The sequence below is a fragment of the Populus trichocarpa genome, chromosome 4 (assembly GCF_000002775.5).
Source record: "Populus trichocarpa isolate Nisqually-1 chromosome 4, P.trichocarpa_v4.1, whole genome shotgun sequence".
Taxonomy (NCBI): domain Eukaryota; kingdom Viridiplantae; phylum Streptophyta; class Magnoliopsida; order Malpighiales; family Salicaceae; genus Populus; species Populus trichocarpa.
The window spans coordinates 13542153-13548854 of NC_037288.2; the positions used below are offsets into that span (position 1 = coordinate 13542153).

General features: G+C 33.4%; 1 pseudogene; it reads right to left on the reverse strand.

Annotated features, from left to right (window-relative positions):
• Positions 1 to 678: 678 nt before the first annotated feature.
• On the reverse strand, positions 679 to 5519 carry LOC112325447 (NAP1-related protein 2-like; annotated as a pseudogene).
• Between the last annotated feature and the right edge of the window lie 1183 nt (positions 5520 to 6702).

Sequence of the window (6702 nt, forward strand, 5' to 3'; positions counted from 1 at the left end):
AAAAAAAAATAACATCAAACTTATTAAGAAATAATAAAACACTTGTTTCTTCTGTTCCAATATAACTGGCTCTTCAAATGACTTTTTTTCATTGAAGCAGATATGATAAAAAAAATCTTATTTATATTATTTAAAATATTATTTTATTAATTTAGCTTTTCATACAAGTTGTATAAGAGTGGGGATCTAGACGAGATTTGTAAGAAAATAAAACTGTCAGGTCTGCTAGCAAGGTTTGAAACCTTGCTAGCATAAACCTGACAGGTTTAGTTTTCTCCTCCATCTCACCTACCAACTTTCTATATACATATACTCGATCTCTGATTTCACTATATTTGAAATGTGTACGTAAAAATAGGAGGTAACTAAACCAATTGATCTCCAGCTCTCATTTCATTTTTTTTGTTGTCTTTTCTTCCTAGATGGAGAATCCCTTTACCCCAAGGCATCTACCATAAGGATAACAACATTTGTAAAAATATATAAAGCATGATCTAAACGTATAGCTAGATGAAAAATCTTCAAAAAGCTATGTCTAAATGTATATCTATGAAACTTTGAAAAGCTACAAATCTTCAAAACCGCAGGTAGCTTCACATCATTAGCTATTCTCCTTTCCTATATCTAGTTTCATCCTTGCTTCCTCACGACAGGAAAACCACAAAAGCAAGAGAAACTTCAATTTTCTTCCTCATCACCATCTTCATTGTCATCATCGTCATCTTGTTCATCACTGTTTTCCTATAGACATGCATCAATCATGTCAGATGACAAGCACAGCATTGTAAAAACATAAAAAGGAGCAACAACCACTTATTTTTGTAACTTGACTCTTTCATAGTTCAAAAGGTATGAGTGGAAATGCTACTGGGAGACAAGAATTATCAAAGTGCCTATCTTGGTAAACATGCAATTGGGATGCAAACAAATACACATAATAAGTTCGGTGGTGGTGGGGGGCAAATGCTGATGCTGACACAACCACTAAGGAATTGAAGTACAGTAATTATGGTTTTAAGCAATTCGTCCCAACTTAGATTTAGGTGCTTTGCTAAAAGCCTCAACGAGAATGTTTGCATTTCTATTAACAATCTAAACATCACTTCAAATAAATAGTTCTGATCTCCATAAGAAAAGTTTAATAGAACTTCAAGTTGCAGTAGCACACAAACATGTTCCCACAGCCCATTACAAATGACAAAGTGTCTGATAAAAGCCCTACATCCCATAGAACTAGAATCTACATGAATGCATATGCTATTCCTACAGAACCGGGGACATCTGGAACTCCTACAGATCATTTGGTCGCTCATCAGATCCTGTGACACCCCAAATGAAGTGACCAAATGCAAACATCAAACAGTGCCAACCATGCAATAAATAGATATAGATGCATGCATGTAGCATATGTTTGTGTGCATGTTCTCCAGTGCGCGTGCATGTGCATGCAAGGACAGATATACTGGAACCTTTTTCTTTTTCATCATTACCTCTTCATCTCCATCTCCATCTTCCATCAGAATCCTCTTCATCAGCTTCCTGAAACAATGAAACAGAGTGACTCTAAAAGTAAACTTCAATCTGAAGATCTCCTTTATATATAAAAAAACAGAAAATGCAAGCAGCAGAATGAAAAGGAGAACCTCTGATGGAAAAAAAAACAAAAAAACACAATACATTGTTAAAGTACTTTAGAGGATTGGGCCACAAGTCTTCCTTAATTATCTCCGCAACCTGCAATTTTGGGGGAAAACCAAAATTAGTAAGACAGTAAGAACTAGAAGGAAGCAGTTTAACTTTAATTCAATTGTGCCAGAATAAGTGGTTGTTGTTGGTGAAAAATTAAATATATTTATTTACTAATATGGAGTCATGGATATCAGGAAGAAGTATCAAATCATCATTTTACATTATCAACATAATAAATTTATAAGGCAAAGGGCTTCTCTCACCTCATCATGAAGCTCAGAGATCTCCTCCTGTTCAGTTTCAGCAAACCAACTGAAGAAGCTGCAACCATAAAATAAATGATGAATGCATCAATGAGCACATATAAAGTGAAATTGAAATTGAAACAGTAACCTTAACAAAAAGAAAAGAAAAGGAGGATTGCTCTCACCATGATTTATGTACCTGTAATTTAAATTAAGGCTCAACAATAGTTATAGAGTTCTAGAGTAGCTCTCAAATTATATCACGTTTCTATTTTGAATGGAAGGGTAAAAGATCTGACATGGTAGACACTAAGGAGCAACAATTCACAGATAGCAGATTGAATCCCAGTATCAGATTACACGAGTAGGAATGTCTGTCCATTTTGTCCTAGGTGCACAGCTTTTTATTTTTTAACAAATGAGATTAATGAAGAGAATGCACAATGCACAATTGCAACATGGAAACTAAGCCATCCTCCTACAGTTAAGAATAGGAAAATAAAGAGAACATACTGGGCCTTTCCAATTCCTAGAAACATTGGCTTAAAAACTCCTCAAAAATCCCACGAGCCAGAGGTCCATATAGAGACCAAAGTACTTGATGGAGAATAAATAGAAGATTTGCAATATAATTATCATAGGAAAGTTTGAGATTATGTTTTATTTTATTGTCTATCTTAATTGCAAATCTACTTAGTTTAGGCTATTATAACTAATCTTTAAGATATTTAGATATTTTATTAGGGTTAGTATTTATTATATTTCTTATTTTATTTAGGGTTTCATTAAAGTTCGGTGCCAACATAAGAAAACATATTACCATGTTTAAGGATAGCTGGATTATTATTGAGAATTGAAACTTTCTTTTCCTACAGTTCTTCTTCTGTCTTTCTCTCCCTCACCTCTTCCCCTCTTTTCCTCCCCTCCTCTGCTGCTTTCTTCCCTGTTCTCCTCTCTAATTCCTCTTTCCCTATTCTCCTCTCTAGTTCCTCTCTACTACTCTGCTCTCCCTTCTCTTTTCTGTTCTATATCAGTACTAGTCTGAGCTCACAGCAACTTTTCATTGATAAAGGCTGATTCTTAAAGATTATCAATTTTCAATTAGGAGCTTCCAAACTGCAGCAAAAACTCGCACCTTACCATATGGATATCAAAATTTTAATTTGAAGGGTGAATTTATAATACTTCAACAGGAAGCCATGCATGGGAGAGAACATAGATCAAAGCTCATGTCTACCATAAGACTGAGTGCAATCATATGAAATCCATGACTAATACAAGTAGAATACAAATAATGCGGTCAGGACGAGCTAAATGACACTGATGTATAAAACTACTTAACAAATTTAAAGTCTTTTAGGTTAGCAAATTTAAGTGTCACATCAGCAATTTTCTAAAATAAACATTTATTGTCTGCCTCCACCAATCAAACAGCTTTCTACAGCTAAAGCATGCATAACAAAGATTTTAGCTTAGAAGTTGGCATCTGAATTCTGATTAAACTACTTCGAATTTGACCATATGACAAAGGTAATGCCAAGGTTACCCTTTTGGCACAGTAATTAAGTATTCCCTTAAACAACTACATATAATTAGCTGTGAAATCATAGAAGATCTTGCAACTTGTTGCCATAAACCATATGTGACTTTTATGCCCATGCCTCAGAAACCTTTTTGGTGACAAAGCTTAACAAATGAAGTTAGCTACGCCTTTTTTAAAAAAACAAATAGCATAATAAAGTAATGAATGGTTAGGAAGCAACCTCAACTCAGCCAAAGGTCGTTTGTCTCCTTTTTCTCGTGATTGACTCCATTTGCAGCGCCTTTCAAATGTTAGAATTCACAATCAGCCTTCTACAAAAATATGAGAGAGAAGAAAGTGTAAAGGATGCTGAAGGGATAATATACCAGCATCACCATGCCCTCGTTCCACTTGATGTATGTACTAGTTATCTTAGCTGTACCCTCCTCAAAGAATGTAAAGGTTTTTTTCAGCTTTGTATCTTCAAAATGAGCATTCTCTTTGAAATTCTGGAAGTTAAGAGTGAAAAGAGAAAAAAGGAAAGAAACTGAAATGATCAGGAATAACTCATCAACAACACTATAAAAGGTCATGAGTGCAGATTAAGAGATAAATAGCATCTGAAAAGGAGAAATAAATAAAAATTAAATAACTGCTCTTGAAAAAAATAGAATTCGTTCCAAAAACGAAAGCAACAAAATAAAGTGCACCTAAAGAAAGGGAGGCGAAAGATACTTACGAATGTGATAGAATACCCTGACATCACATCTTTGGAATCCTCCATGTCTAGAGAATCTAGATACTTGAAGATCTGTGTCAATAACAGCAGACAAATGAGTCTCTTTGGTGCAAGCATTCATTATTAACTTTGCTTAATAATAGCATTCATTACTATGGAGCTAATAGCTTTTTATTTCAATTCAATGTTAATTTCCAATTAAAGTTCCATGTACTTTTTTTCTTGGTTGCAATGACAGGAAATGAAATTAAGTCCTGCTCCTTCCACCCTAACTTTGCTTGAGCATACCACAGGATTAAACAGTCAATGATATTGACATTTAAACATCAATGAAATAAAATAAAAGGGAGATAAGTCAAAATTGCAGCTCCAAACAACCAATTAGTATTGAGTTACAGAAAAAGTAATTCAAAGAATTTCAGAATTCAGGTGACAAACCTTTTGGTCCTCCTCGGTCAAAAGATCACAAAGAGCAGGATGACTCAGGAACTGCATTATGCACATGTCACAAAAAGGAAAGAAATTGATAGCCAATAGCTGACTCAGAATAGAAATTTTAAAGTGTGAACAAGACACTCTCTGCAGTTAACCAGAAATCAGGAATAGATTTGATGATATCGGTCCTTTTAGTGTTGACAGGTCTGCGAACATCGTTGTACTTCTGCTCAATTCCCAGGACTTCATCGCTTGCTTGTTCATTAATCTGTTCAATATCAAAGCAAATGCAAATATTCATAAATATTATTTCCTGGAAACATGGGTACAGGACCTTTTGTTTGCATGTAAGACCTATTGCTCATGCAATTTGGGATCCTCATTTTGGCATTGGAAGCTTTTACTTATTTTTCTTAGATAAACAATCAAATTTATACGTTTAAAAACGAAAAGCAGGTTCCAAATACAGTTGAAATTCAGCACATCAAGTTATCCGTTCACCTAAGTTGTCTTTAAATTGTTAACCAAGCAAAAGAAAAAAAAAATTATCTTGGAATTGTTAAAATAAACCAAAAAAAAAAAAAAAAAACCATAGATACATACAAAAACAGAGACACACATGAGCAAAAACATACAGGGAGGAAAAAGGAAAAAGAAGAACCTTCTCAAGCTCATCTTGGAGCTCCTGCAACTTCTCAACGGAAAGAACAAGTTCTCCGTCAATGTGATCAGTCTCTTCTTCTCCAGTGACCTTTGATTTCTTTCCTTTGTCAGCCACCATTTTCTCCCTAACTTTCCTCGAGAAAATGAGATAATTCCTAAAGAGGGTTTTAGGGGTGGTGGTAATAATTCGGTCTTCTTTAATTAACGAAGGCGATTTCGCAAAGAAGGTCCATGACCGCCTATTTATTATACGATAAATTTTGTAATGATGTTATAAGAAAATTGTTTTTTTGTTTAAAAATATATTAAAATAATTTTTTTATTTTTTTAAATTTATTTTTAATATTATTAAAATAATTTAAAAACATTAAAAAATATATAATTTAAAGCAAAAAAATTTTAAAAAAATTAATTTAAAAAAAAACACCTGTAAAATACAAAAACAAATAGACTCTTAGTTACTCAATTGATCTATTTTATACAATTAGATAAATATATATAAGAGAGAGAAATACTAGGTGAATATATTCTTATCATTTTTAGTGGGTCATTGATTGTTTTTCTTTCTCACTTGTATCTATTTTATTTTCTTCAAAATAAATCTCATTTAATAACTAATAAGATACTAATAATTATATTTTAAGTAACATAAAATTTTCCTTTATTATACCTGTAAACCCCCGGTTATAATTTTTCTGGGTATTTAAAATATGAGAAATTTAACCAATAGTAAAATGGGTTAAATTAAATTAAAAAAAACCTAAATCAAGATAAAAATAGTGAAATTAATGAAAAGAAAAGTGAATATAGTGCTAAATTATTGAAAAGAAAAACATTTCTGAGGACAAAATGAATGTGTAAGATCAAGAGAGGTCAATATTCAAATAACAGAAGGTTGGTAGTTTATGTACAAATGATAAAAAGGAGTGGGGATAAATGTGCAATTAACAAGATGTTAGAACTATAAATATCATTCTATTTTCTCTCTTGGAGGGACTGGCAAGAGTAAGAGAGAGTTTAGAGAGAGGCTGGAGAGAAGACATATTGATGACAGAACATCTGACAGCTATAACTCCACCTTCCACCGTTGGATCTGAATGATATTCGGATATGTTGTTCTCATCCATGTCGTGTACATTTGCACCGGAGGGATTTTCTATATCAGTCCCCGTTTGAGAGATATCGAGGGAGGACAATATCTGGGAAAATACACTTCTGGACAGTCTTCTTTGCTGTCTGTTTTCTCCTTCGGCCACCGTTGGATTAGGCTATAATTTGGATATGTTGTTCTTCCTGATTCTTTCTAGATTCTGAATGGTGGAGATCTGAAAAAAACATTCGGTATAGAAGTTGTGTATCTCGCACAGTAGGTCTGCAAGTTTGAGGTCAGTTCGGTTAAACCCATATTT